Source organism: Littorina saxatilis, linkage group LG1, assembly GCF_037325665.1.
Source record: "Littorina saxatilis isolate snail1 linkage group LG1, US_GU_Lsax_2.0, whole genome shotgun sequence".
Lineage (NCBI taxonomy): Eukaryota > Metazoa > Mollusca > Gastropoda > Littorinimorpha > Littorinidae > Littorina > Littorina saxatilis.
Genome location: NC_090245.1, coordinates 22,183,891 through 22,199,728, shown reverse-complemented (window position 1 = coordinate 22,199,728; position 15,838 = coordinate 22,183,891). Strand labels below are relative to the sequence as shown.

General features: G+C 48.0%; 1 protein-coding gene and 1 non-coding gene across 3 annotated transcripts in view; one reads left to right on the top strand and one right to left on the bottom strand.

The window, feature by feature from the left end:
- The window catches only part of LOC138964636 (uncharacterized), a 546,641-nt gene that overhangs the window by 41,321 nt on the left and 489,482 nt on the right, over window positions 1-15,838 (top strand). The window lies entirely within an intron of this gene.
- Window positions 14,756-14,874, bottom strand: LOC138951313 (5S ribosomal RNA). Its single transcript, XR_011451098.1, has one exon. It is a non-coding gene; the product is annotated as a 5S ribosomal RNA (ribosomal RNA).

Here is a 15,838-nt window from a genome sequence, read left to right as displayed (position 1 = left end):
ATGCTAGGAATCCTATGACGTCATGACGTATCATACTTGCCTACGTAGATTGTATACATGTTCGAAAGTCTGACTGTTGTGAATTCGCGTGGTGAAGACTGCGGTAAATCTGTAGATGATAAGAGAACAAGGATTGTCTCAGAAGAAACGACTAAATGTTTCAGACCGGTAACTTCATTTCAACATTGCACTATATAATGGACGTTCTATGTGACAGGAGAGTTTGCTGATTTTGTGTTAAACATTGGAGAGATCGTCTGCTAGAATCAGAGATAGGTCGCTTCAGATTGCAGCTTCTGGAAATTTGCAAGGTTTGTTGCCTGTTAAAGAACTGGATTTTACACGTAATGTATGTCATGTACAGTAAGCAACAACAAAAACACACACAAAGCAAATGGCATTGTCTGTCGACTAGGCATACACGTCAGCCATTGTTGTTACAGTTTTGAGTCAACATTGTACGTATTCTTCCGCAACAGGGTCCAATCGTCTGGGTTTCAAATGTTCTAAAAATAAATTCTAGCGTTGATTATTTTTTAGCCCTCTTTATTCTTACTTCGAATAATCCACGTGTGATTTTGGGGTTTAATCAAAGTAGTTCGTTCTAATTTCTCACTTGTCTAAAAATAATCAACTAGATTTAATCCACCCCTCGGTTGCATTGCAGGAGTTGTATAAATATATATATATGTGTGATTGCACTTTATACAACTCCTGCAATGCAACCGAGGGGTGGATTAAATCTAGTTGATTATTTTTAGACAAGTGAGAAATTAGAACGAACTACTTTGATTAAACCCCAAAATCACACGTGGATTATTCGAAGTAAGAATAAAGAGGGCTAAAAAATAATCAACACTAGAATTTATTTTTAGAACATTTGAAACCCAGATGATTGGACCCTGTTGCGGAAGAATACGTACAATGTTGACTCAAAACTGTAACAACAATGGCTGACGTGTATGCCTAGTCGACAGACAATGCCATTTGCTTTGTGTGTGTTTTTGTTGTTGCTTACTGTACATGACATACATTACGTGTAAAATCCAGTTCTTTAACAGGCAACAAACCTTGCAAATTTCCAGAAGCTGCAATCTGAAGCGACCTATCTCTGATTCTAGCAGACGATCTCTCCAATGTTTAACACAAAATCAGCAAACTCTCCTGTCACATAGAACGTCCATTATATAGTGCAATGTTGAAATGAAGTTTCCGGTCTGAAACATTTAGTCGTTTCTTCTGAGACAATCCTTGTTCTCTTATCATCTACAGATTTACCGCAGTCTTCACCACGCGAATTCACAACAGTCAGACTTTCGAACATGTATACAATCTACGTAGGCAAGTATGATACGTCATGACGTCATAGGATTCCTAGCATATTGACGTAATGCTAAACATCCGGTTATCCCGAGTTTTCTCCGTAATACATGTCCGTGGGTTTTTCAATGTTCGGTTATTTCCGTGGCTTCATGCGGAAAGGGAACCGTCGTCTGCAATCAACGACATGGACCATTCTGGTCCTTGCTGCTGACAAAAACATGATTTTAACTCAGAATGTAATGTTAGAATAGCTATATAAACGCTATTGTGTTTTAATCGTAGCAATGGGGTCCGATATTTAGACGAGACAAGTATAATGCCGACGAGTCGGAGACTAAGAATAAAGTAAAAGAATAGGGACTATTTGAATGACGCGCATTTGACACTCTGAGTGATTAGGCTGAAATGAAATTGCCTACAAAATGTCGTCTGCATGACTGCATGTTCGACCCGTGTTGGTCGTTGTATAAATAGCTTAAACAATGACAACTCGTTGATTACTGGAAAATAAACCACTCGTGGGTATTTGCAGCCGCTTGGTAATTCACTCGTGTGCTCCGCACACTCGTGAATTACCAAGCGGCTGCAAATACCCACTCGTGGTTTATTTTCCAGTAATCAACTCGTGGTCATTGTTTAAGCTCTATGTAAATAATGTTATGTTATTGTTTTTCCGTCAGTGATTGAGCAGGGTTTCAACCCTGGATACACGCGCTTTATAAATATTATGCATTATTATCATTATTACTATTATTATTATTATTATCCCTGCACTTGGTCAACACTTGGCCAACATTGAACACCCTGGATGCTCTCGATGCAAAGTGGGATTTTTTAGTTTTTTAGGAATTAATTAAAAGCCACAAAAAAGAAAAAATCCAGTTCACCACAGCAAGAAGTCAGGGTGTTGACGTTTTGTATGTGTCCGAGTGGAGGGGTGTTCTTATCCCGTGTAAAACTGATCCCGGCCAGATCTGAGATGGTGAGCCGACCTATTTTCACAGGAAGGTCCCATCCTGAACTCAGGTCAAAAAATGAGTTACTTCCCTTCGGGTCTCATTCTATCCCTGACAGGATGCCTTGGTTTTCCTTGTCTGGCGAGGAAATCGATTTTTTACATATTTAGATCTTTTCGTAATGTGTTATGGATATAAGCAGATTCGCGATCGTCGATAATGATTTTTCATGGTGTTGTGTGATTTTTAAATTACAAAGGAATTGATATGAAAGACAGGTTCAAGCGAGCTATTTTTCGCGGCCGTATTTACTGTGTAAACAACTCTAAATATGGCAAAAGTGTCACGTGATAATCAACCGTTTGGTTTCGGCGCTCGCTGGAGCAGACGATTTTTTCTGTAACCAGTTGACAGTGATGAAACCATGATATTACGGTCTCCTTCCGGCAGCAGTCCGAAAATTTCGACTTGTTTTGACCTTAGAACGATGTCTTTATCATAACTGTGAAGAACAGAACGGAGATCACTGTCGAAGTCAGCCAATCTGCAATCATTTTCGTCTCGCGAACACTGCTCGCGAACAACATATGGGAGATAACTCTGTATTCTTGTTTTGATAGATTCGCGAAGGAATTTAGCGTCCGGTCAGAGAGATAACTGGCCGCGGATAGCCGTGGAGCGATGATTATCAGAATGAGGAAGGTCCGTGCCTTGAAGGTTGAAAGCGGTACTACCGTGACTTTTGAAAACAAGTTTTGAAACTGGAGAAAATAACATAACAAAACAAAACAATGTGATAATGTATATAAACATCAAGGGCTGTTTTCAGAATTGTTGATAACATGTTCTGTTTGATTAAGGGTATTCAGCTGGTAATTTCCTTGTTTTCACTACCTATTTTATTCATGTTTTTAATTTATTACTTAGTTAGTGGAAGAATTTTTTGTAATGTATGTTTGATGGTGTATGCTTTTAATTCAGCGTTGTTGACTATGAATGTAGATGTAAATGCTTGTATAACTGTGTTTTAATTTTAAATGTGTCAAGCGCAAAGAGCATAATTTTAAAGTTATGATGTTGCGCTATATAAATGCTCATTTATTATTATTATTATTATTATCATTATAAAAAAAAACATTGCCCGTTTCATAAGTCCCTTATCGCGGAATCTCTTCTTTGGCCCCACCGAGTCTCGAAGGAAAAGGCGAATAGTTCAGGCGAAGACAAAACTAAGTAAGATTTCTATCAACGGGGCATGGTCATTTGACTTCCTTCTCTGTGTATCTGGAACGACAGTGTTTGGGCCAAAGTAGCGATTTTCCTGTAATGGCAGCCTCAATTCAAGAAAGGGTTCCGAAAAGTACAGTCGGATGGATTGTTAGGCCTAAATAGGAAATGGCAGGCGGGGAAAAAAATACAACAGAGGTATTTGTTTGTTCTGTTTGCTTAACGCCCAGCCGACCACGAAGGGCCATATCAGGGCGGTGCTGCTTTGACATATAACGTGCGCCACACACAAGACAGAAGTCGCAGCACAGGCTTCATGTCTCACCCAGTCACATTATTCTGACACCGGACCAACCAGTCCTCGCACTAACCCCATAGTGCCAGACGCCAGGCGGAGCAGCCACTAGATTGCCAATTTTAAAGTCTTAGGTATGACCCGGCCGGGGTACGAACCCAACAGAGGTATAACGTTAACTATAAATGGTTAAAAACATAAATGCAATTATGCAATTTCTTATTAGGAAACAGGCCGTCATTAAACTAGGAGGCTCGTACGTTGTTCGGGGCAGAGAATGCCAATTGAATACCTTCCACCAATAAAAGTCCTTTTAAAAGAACATTCAACAACAGAAGTAGCGTATCTTCTCAAAAAGTTATTAGTCGTCAAATACTCAAGACGCAAGTTTTGTATATATATATTTGACCAAACCAATTTTAGTTTGGTTAGTCATTCGTCAAGCATCCCCCCCCCTCTCTCTCTCTCTCTCTCTCTCTCTCTCTCTCTTTCTCTCTCTCTCTCTCTCCCTCTCTCTCTCTCTCTCTCTCTCTCTCTCTCTCTCTCTCTCTCTCTCTCTCTCTCACACATGGCATTGAATATTCGCAAGGATTTAGCTGAAATGTTGTAGAAAATTTAAAGACTGAGAACTAAAACAAGAAGGTGTAGACCAACCCACCCCCCCCCCCCCTCCACCTCACCCCCTTTTCCCCGAAATCTTTCTTTGTTTTGATGACAGCAAAACTTACTGTAAGTTCAAAATAGTGTGTATACATGCAAGAGTAACGAAAGACTGTAGTGCCTTTATTGTATAACTTGAGTTGCAAGGCTTATCCTGTTTCTCGCCGGCTCCAAACAAAAATAAAAAATAATGTGCACAAGAATAACGAACGAAAGACTGTATAGAGCCTTTATTGTATAACTTAAGTTGCAGGGCTTATCCTGTTTCTCGCCGGCTCCTAAAAATAACAATAGCTGAGGTGACTATACAGTGGGCTAAAAACAGGGTAGTCTGTGCGTTTCTCATTAGTCACGACGACGCGTGATTACAACAATAAAACAGGTGCGTGTCAACCCCGCGCGTTATTTTTGTGCATTGTTGCGTCGACTGACCTGCTTATTGTGCAGTTTTCTATCGGCGGAGCGTCGGTTCTGATTATATATTGGCGAAAGCCTAGTGCACGAATTAAAGTGTTCAGTGGTTGTTTTTGAGTAAACAGTCCGTCTTGAGGCAAGCAAGTAGCTATATATATATAGCTGTGTTTAACCTGATTAAACTGACCGAATTTCAGTGCATCATAGTAGTTCTGGCATTGCATCGGTCGTGAACATTGAATGAGCTTAGTCTGTTGTACTGAACACACATACTGACATACGCACGCACGCACACACACACACACTTTCCCTCTCTCTCTCTCTATCTCGACCTCTTATACATACACGCTATTTCTCCCTCCCTTCCAACACCCCACCCCCACCCCCCCCCCCCCCCCCTTCTCTCTCTCTCTCTCGTGGCAAGTGTTCAAGCACAGTACTGTAAGGGTAGCCTACTGTAACACGGACGAGGTCAGGTAAAAGGCCTGAATATTATGATAGGTTGCCAAGGATAGCGCTAGGTTTCAGCTGTGATAACCACATCAGACCGATGTTTTGTTTGTTTGTTTTTTCTGTGGTGATGTTTTTTTGTGTTTCGTTTGTTTGTTTTTCACTCGTTTGTCTTTTATATAACTGATTAGAATGGTTTGGGTAGGGTTTTTCCTTTTTACTACATTTACTCAATTTGCTTTATTCTGCTTTTATGTTTTACTGAACACTTGACCTTCAGTCAAGTACCGACCTCCTAATCACAGACTGTGCGCGCACAATTCATATCTTGTTACCACTCACAAGTTCTCTTGTAGGCTACCTCATTCCCCGCTCTTTTCTAGTTACGAGTGGCATCTGTCTGCAAAATGTATATTGAAAGCATCTGGAGCTCAAAGCATCACTGAAAGCATTGGTTCAAAAGCATGTACATGACAGGGGGAAGGTAAACAGTTTTTGTTCTTCCTTTTCATCCATAAATTTCCAGAAGTCATCTCCTTCTCCCTCTTCTTCAGCTTCGTTCATTGGCTGAAACTCCCATGTTCCATCGTGTTTTTGCATGTACGTATGACAGTTTTTACCCCGCCATTTAGGCAGCCATACGCCGCTTTAGAAGGGTGTATGCTTGGTATTTTCTTGTTTCTATCACCCATCGAACTCTGATATGGATTACGCAATCTTTTCCGTGTGCACCCGGTCTTGCGGTGCTTGTGTGTACACACGGAGGGGGATAAGGCACTAGCAGGTCTACACATGACAGTGATAAGTTGACCTGGGAGATCGGAAAAAATCGCCACCCTTAACCCTCCAGGCGCTGCCGGGATTCGAGCCCACGAACTTCTGCTTGAAGGGCCGGTGTCTTCTCCACTAGGCCATTGCACCCGTCTGAGATGGGATCAACTCCTGTTGCTAAGTAACATTTTCTTACTTTACTCTGCATGCTTTTTGCGTAATGTGTGTGCACCTGCTTACGTGTGTGTGCTTGAGGTGTTAAAAGTGGATGAACCCCATAGGAATGTAACTGGACTGATTCAAGGTGACAGACCGCTTTCAGATGCTGTTAACTTACAGAGGTGGGTGGCATGTGTCAACAGCCTATGGTGATATTAACTACTGGCACAAAACACTGAAGGAAAGGACTAACTCACGGAGGAAAGTAGAAGGGGGGGGGAGGGGATATTATAAGATGTTTGGTGGCTTGTTGACAGACCAGCTTTTTTGTTGGTCCAAGGGGACCATATCGTCTTTTGTTTCATCTTTATCGACCAAGGCCGAAGGCCGCGGTTGATAAATATGAGACGAAAGGCGATATGCTCCCCGAGGACCAACAACAAAATGCTGGTCTGTCAACAAGCCACCAAACATCGTTTTTGTCATCATTTTGGTTGTGCAACAAAATGCACAATAACCCACAGGGAGACGAATTTTTAGAATCCAACTCCGGGCCACAAAGCATCGTCACAGTAGCTCGAGATAACACGTCAACCTTGTATGTGACGTCAAACGTAGCTTGTTGACGCTTTTCTTCCAGTCTGAAAATGTACAGAGCTGCGATCATACGTGTGAGTTCAGTAAGTGTTGAGCATATTTCTTTTCTTTTTAAGTGTTTATGACTTTTCGTTGTGGATTTTGCGATTACAGAGATAAGTTGCAAATTGACCATGAGTCGCCGCGGTAATTGTCAACATTGATTGGGTCTTTGAGAGTGAATGCTTACAATCGTTGTCCTCGGAAACACAAATCCAAAGCCGCGATGGTTCCACACATCAAACAATCAGCCTGATTGGCTTTTACTTTGACAATCCACGTTTCACCTGAAAGCTCAAACCCATTCACCACCTCGATTTATTGCATGGGAAACATGAGATTTATTTCCCAGGTGTTTGTGAATGAAAACTCGTGAAAATGATGACAATAATAATTATTATTTATAAGTTTAGAAAGAAAGAAAGAAAGAAAGAAAGTGTGAAAGAAGGACAGACAAAAGAAGCAATAAATTTATGAAAACAATACAGAAATTCCTTGATAGAAAGAGATTGTTCAAGATAACTGAAAAACAGTAAAATCAATTGCACTCTCGACAAAGCAAATTTATTTCTCACAGTGATTTTCACAAGCTGGAACTATGCACCCATTCTCACTTATTCCACCACTCATCCAACATAAAGCAACTCTTCCACTATTTACATCAACACTCACACATGCCAATGCACAACAATGTTTGTTGATGCATCCATAATTATTTCAACATGAGGTATGCTGAGCACAAGAAATGCATTCAATTACAACATCCACGCATATTAGACACAAAGTATTTACATTAAACACTTACATACACCAGTATTTCCACTCTTTACTAAAGGATCTGCACTTTCTCAGCACAAGACTGGCACATAACAAGTTTAAAATCTTTGAATTGTTACCTTTGAGTATGCACATTTTCCATCTTACGTAACTTGATAGAAATGTTTTTGTCCAACAAACTTCCTCATTTATGAGTACTTATCAGCTTCTGCTACTGTGCTACTGAGAATTAGCCAATTAACTTAATACTTGTTTCATTTTCCCCAAACTAAAAAACATAATCAGATCTTGATAAATTCCCAAAAGCAACACACAAAAAACACAAATAAACAGAAAACATACAAAGGTGATACATTTGTTGCCCATATTATAATCTAGCATTCAGTCAATGTCTTCCTCCCTCCTGTAATTCTCATGACTGCAAGGCAAAACATCATCCATCCAGTAAGAATCTATGTACCTGTCTATATCATCGCCAATACAAACTCAATCTTCTAGCCCCACATGATGTTCAGATTGCTTGTCATCACACATTTTTGGAAAAAATTTCGGAAAACAAAGTGATACTCAAACAAGAAGAGCAAACGCTCGATCGAGTCACTTTCGCAGTTCTGAATATTATATGAGGCATCAGATGGACAGGAAGAAATTGCTATTCACAACACAATGAGTCACGTTCACATAAAATTTGAGCCCGGTCACTTTTATAGTTTCCGAGAAAAGCCCAACGTTAAGTTGTGTGTTGCCGAACAGAAAAGGCTAGTTATCTCCCTTGTTTTTCTGATAACGTTCGTAAAAGGCTACAGATGTAAATACTTTGATGTAAAGAATAATCCTACAAAGTTTCAATCACATCCGATGAACTTTGTCAAAGATATAAAATGTCTAATTTTTCCTTTGACGCTGACCTGTGACCTTGAAAAAGGTCAAAGGTCAACGAAACCATCGTTAAAGTGTAGAGGTCATTGGAGGTCACGACTAAACAAAATATGAGCCCGATCGCTTTGATAGTTTCCGAGAAAAGTCCAACGTTAAGGTGGTGTCTACGGACGGCCGGCCGGACGGCCGGCCGGACAGACTAACACTGACCGATTACATAGTCACTTTTTCTCAAGTGACTCAAAATGTAAGGCTTCTTTTTAAGCCTACTGTCTATATGATACTTACCGAGACAGTACTATTCTTGCACATTATCTATTATAGGCCGAAAAAATTGGACAAAACGCTGAGTGGGTACAATTATCTCCCATAACCATGCGCCACCGTGGATCCCAAGCACTGTCCGAGTGCTTCCCCCTTACAGGATGTAGGTGGCGCGTCCTCTTTCTTTATGAGCTGCAGACCCTCAAAAAGCCCATAACATATCAAGAGGGGAGGCGGGAGGGAAACTCTAATAGTACTGTCTCGGTAAGTATCATATAGACAGTAGGCTTAAAAAGAAGCCTTACAGTCAATATAACACTTACCTCGACAGTACTATTCTTGCACAGAATACCAGAGTGGTGTGAGGGTGATATGTAGAGTATTAAACTCCTTAATCAAAATCACTTAAATCCAAGGATTAAGATACCCAGGCAATTTTCGAACAGTACTACCGTAAAAGAAAATATACCCAAGAAACATACCTTAGACTGACGTGACCATGCTGGCAACCACTGCTGTGTGGTGAACTCAATGTCAAAGTCCAGGCCACTCAAAGCTTGAATACCACTGAGTCTACGGCAAGTGGCTAAAGCGATGAGGAACAATTAGTCTTAAAAATCAGCAACTTGATACTGATGCCTGCCAGGGGTTCAAACTCATTGCTACGCAGGAGTTTGAGGACCAGAAAGACATCCCCCTTGGGAAATGAAACCCGAGGTTTAGACACCGCTGCATTGCTAATACCCGAAAGGACATTAGCGATGAGGGAGGACCTGATCAAGTGTTCAGATCTGCGACCAGTAGCGGCCGCAATCGTGGAAGCGATGGCAGATCTGTATCCAAGAAGAGTCTTAGAAGAAAGACTCTTCTTTTGATACACTTCCACCAGGAAGTTGGCCAAGTCCTGTGTTGAGGGATAAAGCGGCTTTATCCCCTTGGACAAGGCGAAGGTGGCCCAAGCTCTCCAGCGTAAGTCGTAGAGCTGATTAGTTGATCGCCTCTTAGCGTTCAAGGAAAACTCTACTGAACTCTTGTGCAATCCTAGTGCAAGCAGTTTGGAGCGCACAAGAGCCATGCGGTCAAGCACAGACTCTCTGGACGTGGATGAGGGAGGCATGATCGAGGCTGGAGCAGACCTCCCCCGTCCAGATCCAGAGGTAGAGGGTCTACGTGGGTGAGACCGCGAAGATCTGGAAACCACGGAGCTGTTGGCCAGTAAGGCGCGACCAAAATCAGTCTTGGTCGTTCCTGCAGATATTTTGCCAGCACCCTCGGAATCAGAGATGTCGGGGGATAGGCGTAAGCATCGAGGAGCCTCCACAAGAGAGTGAATGCGTCCAAGTGGAACGCATTCATGTCTCGAAAGGGGCTGACGTACCTGGGAAGCCGAGCGCTGAATCGAGTTGCGAACCGATCGATCAGAGGACGGTCCCACCTTGCCCACAGACGCTGTAGAACGTTGTGAGCGATGGTCCATTCTGTGGAGAGAACCTGATCGCCCCGACTGAGAATGTCGGCCAGGGCGTTCATTTTCCCCGGAACGAACTGGACTGACATCCGGACCTGATTGGTCTGGCACCAGAGCAGAATCTCCTCCGCCAACAGGGAGAGGGACCGAGAATTGGTGCCCCCCTGGTGGCGAAGGTAAGCTAAGCATGTGGTGTTGTTGTCCCCGTTGAAAATCAGAGGGGCCAAGGACAGGCCGAATGGGAGGGCCCGAAACTCGAACACTGTGCCCTCCCAAACGAACCAGAGCAGATGTCGGTACCCCGGGGCCACCAGGATGTGGAAGTAAGCATCCTGGAGGTCCCAGACATGGCCCAAACGTTTGGCCGGATGACCAACCGGACCGACGAAGGGGTTTCCATCTTGAACTTGCACCTGTGAAGGTACAAGTTCAAGGTGGAGAGGTCCAACACCGGCCTGAACCGGCCGTCCTTTTTGGGGACGGTGAACAGGCGGGAGCAGAACCCCCGAGAAGGCTGAGAAAGGGGGTAGACCGCCTTCTTCTCGACCAACGAGTTCACCTCGTCCTGAAGAGCCTGCCATCTGGCAGGGTCTCGAGGAGGGGGGAAACGTCCAGGGTAGAGCGGACAATGGAGGTTGTGACGACAGCGGTAGAGAAAACCCCGACCACACCACCCTCAAGAAAAACTGGTTGGAGACCAGTCTGCCCCACATGCCGCGGGCCCGAAAAAGGGAACCGACGGACGAAAGAGGGGCAACTTGAGGGGGCGTCAACGTAGGGCCGGGACTCACTGAAAATTCTGCTGGCGGGCAGGCGCAGGCTTGCGACCACCCCCCCTGGTGGTGGTGCTTCCCCTTACCTGTCTGAGCACCCTTCGTCTTGCTTGGGAACGCAACAGGCGCCTAAGAGGAGGAAGAAGGAGGCAGTGAAACTGGCTTCCTCTTCTTCTTCTGAGGCTGGGAGCTGGAGGTGACTGTAGCACTTCTCTTACTCCCCGCCGCCGTCGCCGAAGCAGCGAGGCCAACCATCAGAGAATCAGTGTTCCTCTGGCGTGTGGACTCCACCACAGAACGAACAGTGTCCGGATGAAAGAGGGAAGAAGGCTGAGGAAACGTGTTCCTCAGACTCTTCCTCATATCCGGAGGCACTATAGAAGTAGGCAGAAAATGATCACGGAACAGGGCCAATAAAGTGGACCCGTGTTCCAATGGCCAATTCTGCCGCAGACGTCACGCACGATCGCACGGCATGCAAAGCCCGATCCACTCGAACCGTGTCAAGGACCCGAGTGGAATCGGACTCTGCCCGATCGGGAGGGTTCAACAGTGTGGACAGCGTGCTCATCCATGTCAAGGCCTGTGATTGGGCCTCGACTGTGGAAGAAACGGTGGCCTCAAGATTGTGGAACGAAGCAGAGCTCAGTTCCACCTTCTTGACCGAAGGCACCTCCCCAACGAACACATCACCGTCAGCCCCACCCTAAACACTCGAAGTCTGGAAAGGGAGAGTTCGAGAGTCAAAGGGAAAAGGGAGGGACGAAACAGATTGGACACGAGGAAACAGTGGAGGTGCGCCTCCCAAAGGAAAGCATGGCACTGAACCCGCGTCCTCCCGAGGAACATAGGTCGCGTTTGCACGTGAATCTGTACTCCTCAGGCGATGTGCTGCCGCTTCCACCGTGGCACTAAGACTAGGGTGGAACGCGAATTGCCGGCGGACGGATCGTTCATAAAACGAGCCGCCGGCAGACGCGGCGTGAGCCTCCCGCGCCCGGGCCGAAGCGGACTCAAAGGACGAGAGGGCGTCTCAGGGAAGGACGTCCTGAAACTGTTCAAACGTCCTTCTAGCTGTGCGAGGACGAGCCTCCTGCCTCTCGTCCTCAGACCCCGGGTCCAGGTCCTGTGTGTCAACACTAGACGACAGACGCTTAAGAGAGGCATCCGTGACGTCAAGACGCCGCGTGATGTCTGTCATGTACTGTTGGAAAGTACGAAGCATAGCTTCGGAAGTTCCATCAGAAACCGGCAAGGGTAGAGGATCAGTGTTAACCTCAGGGCGACCCTGATCCTCCTCCCTATCGTCCTCCGACTCACTCTCCTCTTCACTTCCCAACAACTCCTCAAAAGCAGGAGTGTAGGGAGCTTGAGGGGGAAGAGCCGAAAGCGATGAAGCAGGCTGTGAAGAAACGCCCACAGAAGCAAGAGGCCGCGAAGACCCCTGCCCCAAAGACGAAACGTCTCCAGCAGCCGAAGGGGGAGAAAAACAACAACCCTGCGACTGTTGGGTCAGCCCAGCCAACGAACCCCCGCCATTTATAGACTGAACAGGAACCCATCGGGTCTGATCAGAAAAGAAATGGTCCGGTCCGGTCGGGGGTGCCGATCCGGTCCGGTAGGGTGGTCCGGTGTTCCGGTCCGGTGCCGGACCATCCGGAGGTCCCGTTCGGCACCGAACCATCGTACCCACAGAAGTGTTCGGGTGGTTAGGTCCGGACGTGGACATACCGTACCATACGGACCCGTGGTCCGGTATGGTCCGGTTCGGTGCCAGACCATCCAGACCAACAGAGGTGGTCGGGTGGTCCGGCACCGGGCCATCCGGACCCGTAGGTCCGGACCCGTAGGTCCGGACCCGTAGGTCCGGTACCATCCGGAGGTCCTGTTCGACATCGAACCATCCCTACGCACAGAAGTGTTCGGGTGGCTCGGTCCGGGCGTGGACGTACCGTACCATCCGGACCCGTAGGTCCGGTTCGGTGCCAGACCATCCGGACCAACAGAGGTGGTCGGGTGGTCCGGACCGGTCCGGTAGGGTGGTCCGGTGTTCCGGTCCGGTGTTCCGGTCCGGTCCCGTACCATCCGGAGGTCCCGTTCGGCACCGAACCATCCGTACCCACAGAAGTGTTCGGGTGGTTCGGTCCGGACGTGGACACACCGCACCATCCGGACCCGTAAGTCCGGTGGTCCGGTGCCAGACCATCCGGACCAACAGAGGTGGTCGGGTGGTCCGGTCCGGACCGGACCACCGGTCCAGCACCGGACCATCCGGACCCGTAGGTCCGGTCCGGTCCCGTACCATCCGGAGGTCCCGTTCGGCACCGAACCACCCGTACCCACAGAAGTGTTCGGGTGGCTCGGTCCGGACGTGGACATACCGTACCATCCGGACCCGTAGGTCCGGTTCGGTGCCAGACCATCCGGACCAACAGAGGTGGTCGGGTGGTCCGGACCGATCCGATAGGGTGGTCCGGTGTTCCGGTCCTGTGGTCCGGTCCCGTACCATCCGGAGGTCCCGTACGGCACCGAACCATCCGTACCCACAGAAGTGTTCGGGTGGTTCGGTCCGGACATGGACCTACCGTACCATCCGGACCCGTAGGTCCGGTGGTCCGGTATGGTCCGGTTCGGTGACAGACCATCCGGACCAACAGAGGTGGTCGGGTGGTCCGGTTCGGACCGGACCACTGGTCCGGTACCGGACCATCCGAACCCGTAGGTTCGGTCCGGTCCCGTAGCATCCGGAGGTCCCGTTCGGTACCGAACCATCCGTACCCACAGAAGTGTTCGGGTGGCTCGGTCGGACGTGGACATACCGTACCATCCGGACCCGTAGGTCCCGCATGGTCCGGTTCGGTGCCAGACCACCCGGACCAACAGAGGTGGTCGAGTGGTCCGGCCCCGACCGGACCACTGGTCCGGTACCGTACCATCCGGACCCGTAGGTCCGGTGTGTTCCGGTTCGGTGCCAGACCACCCAGACCAACAGAGGTGGTCGGGTGGTCCGGTCCCGACCGAACCACTGGTCCCGTACCGTACCATCCGGACCCGTAGGTCCGGGGGTCCGGCAAGGGCCTAAGGTCCGGTACGGTCCCGTACCATGGGTCCCGTCCGGACCAAACCCGGAGGTCAAGTCCAGTCGGGACCCGTGGGTCCGGTTCGATCCCGACCCGTAAGCCTGGAACGTTCCGGACCCTTGGTCCGGACCATCCGTCACCCGAACACCAGACGCTAAGGAATGGCGTGGGGTCAAGACGGTCCGGTCGGAGGTGTCGGTCTGAGCAACAGAAACAATGTTCCCGTCGCCCTGACCATTCGACAGAAGTACCACGTTCTGTCGAACACCTCCACGTCCAGTAACTAGTCGGCCGGAGCGTCTTAACAAGAGGGACAGCCACCAGTCACACGGACGTCAGAGGGAACCGTAGTAGCAGTGGTCGTAGGCACGAAGCCTGAAACCCCTGCCCCCACAGGACCGCCCTGAACGGGGTCAATTCGCATCCCAACCCCAGCGGGGAGGGAATTCAGAGACCCCGTCATCTCCTCCGATCTCCCCCCCCAGGAGGCCGAAACTACTGTCGAAACAGCAGCAGACGACCCAGCGAGGGAGTTCAGAGGAGGACCCGTGTCCCTCCTGGCTTCCACAGCGGTGGAAACCGAGGAGGGCACAGGAGAGGCACCGGAAAAAGGAAGATTTTAATGCCAACTGCACCCGGTGTTCCCAGGCGGTCACCCATCCAAGTACTAACCGGGCCCGACGTTGCTTAACTTCGGTGGTCGGACGAGAACCGGTGTTTACAACGTGGTATGGCCGTTGGCTGTCAAAACCTGAGTCTCTCCAGTAGCCCCTAGATCGGATTCACCAACCCCCAAAGAGGGTTGGGAATCGACCTGCCCCCGGATTCGAGCCAGGGAGGAGAAGGAAACCTTCCCCCCAGGCTTGAAACCGGGAGGAGCTGAAGCCTGAGACTGAGGGCCGGACAACGGCGTCGAAGGGGGGGAAGCCTGTTCCACTGAAGGAGAAGGAGAAAGAAGCTTATTCTTTCTCCTCGACCTTCCCCGAACCTTCGACGGCGCAGCCCCGCCCGAAGTCCCAGGCTCAAGCCCAGCCTTGTTTGAGCAAGCTCGCATTGAGCTTGCTCAAACAGGTTTTCTCCGCCCTCCCTCGCCGCAAACGCAAAGCGTTTGGGGAGGGAGAGTCGGAGCGCCGAAAGATCCCCTTCTCCGTGCGTAAAACATGACGCTGGGCGCCCGGAGAAGGGTTGCCCCCGGCAGACTCTGGTTCCGTAGAACCAGAGCCCAAAACAGGACGAGACATCCTACCTCGCCCTGTACGTACCCTTAAAGACCGAGAATTAACAAAATTCAAAGAAAATTTAGGTCAATACTCAAGTGAATGCGGCGAAACGAGAAGCAGACGACCGGTCACCACGAAGTAGGACGGGAGGCACGCCGAGTCCGCCACACAAAAACGGAGGCACAAGTTGAAGGAAACACAACGTAGCCTCAAGCCAGAAGTGGAAAAACACACAATAATCCAACAGGTGATAGTCCACACAGAAAAGAAGCCTCTTAGTCCAAAATAATCCGGGAGCGTAGCAGAAACACAGCCGGTCTGACACGCGCGAAAAAAGAAAGAGGACGCGCCACCTACATCCTGTAAGGGGGAAGCACTCGGACAGTGCTTGGGATCCACGGTGGCGCATGGTTATGGGAGATAATTGTACCCACTCAGCGTTTTGTCCAATTTTTTCGGCCTATAATAGATAATGTGCAAGAATAG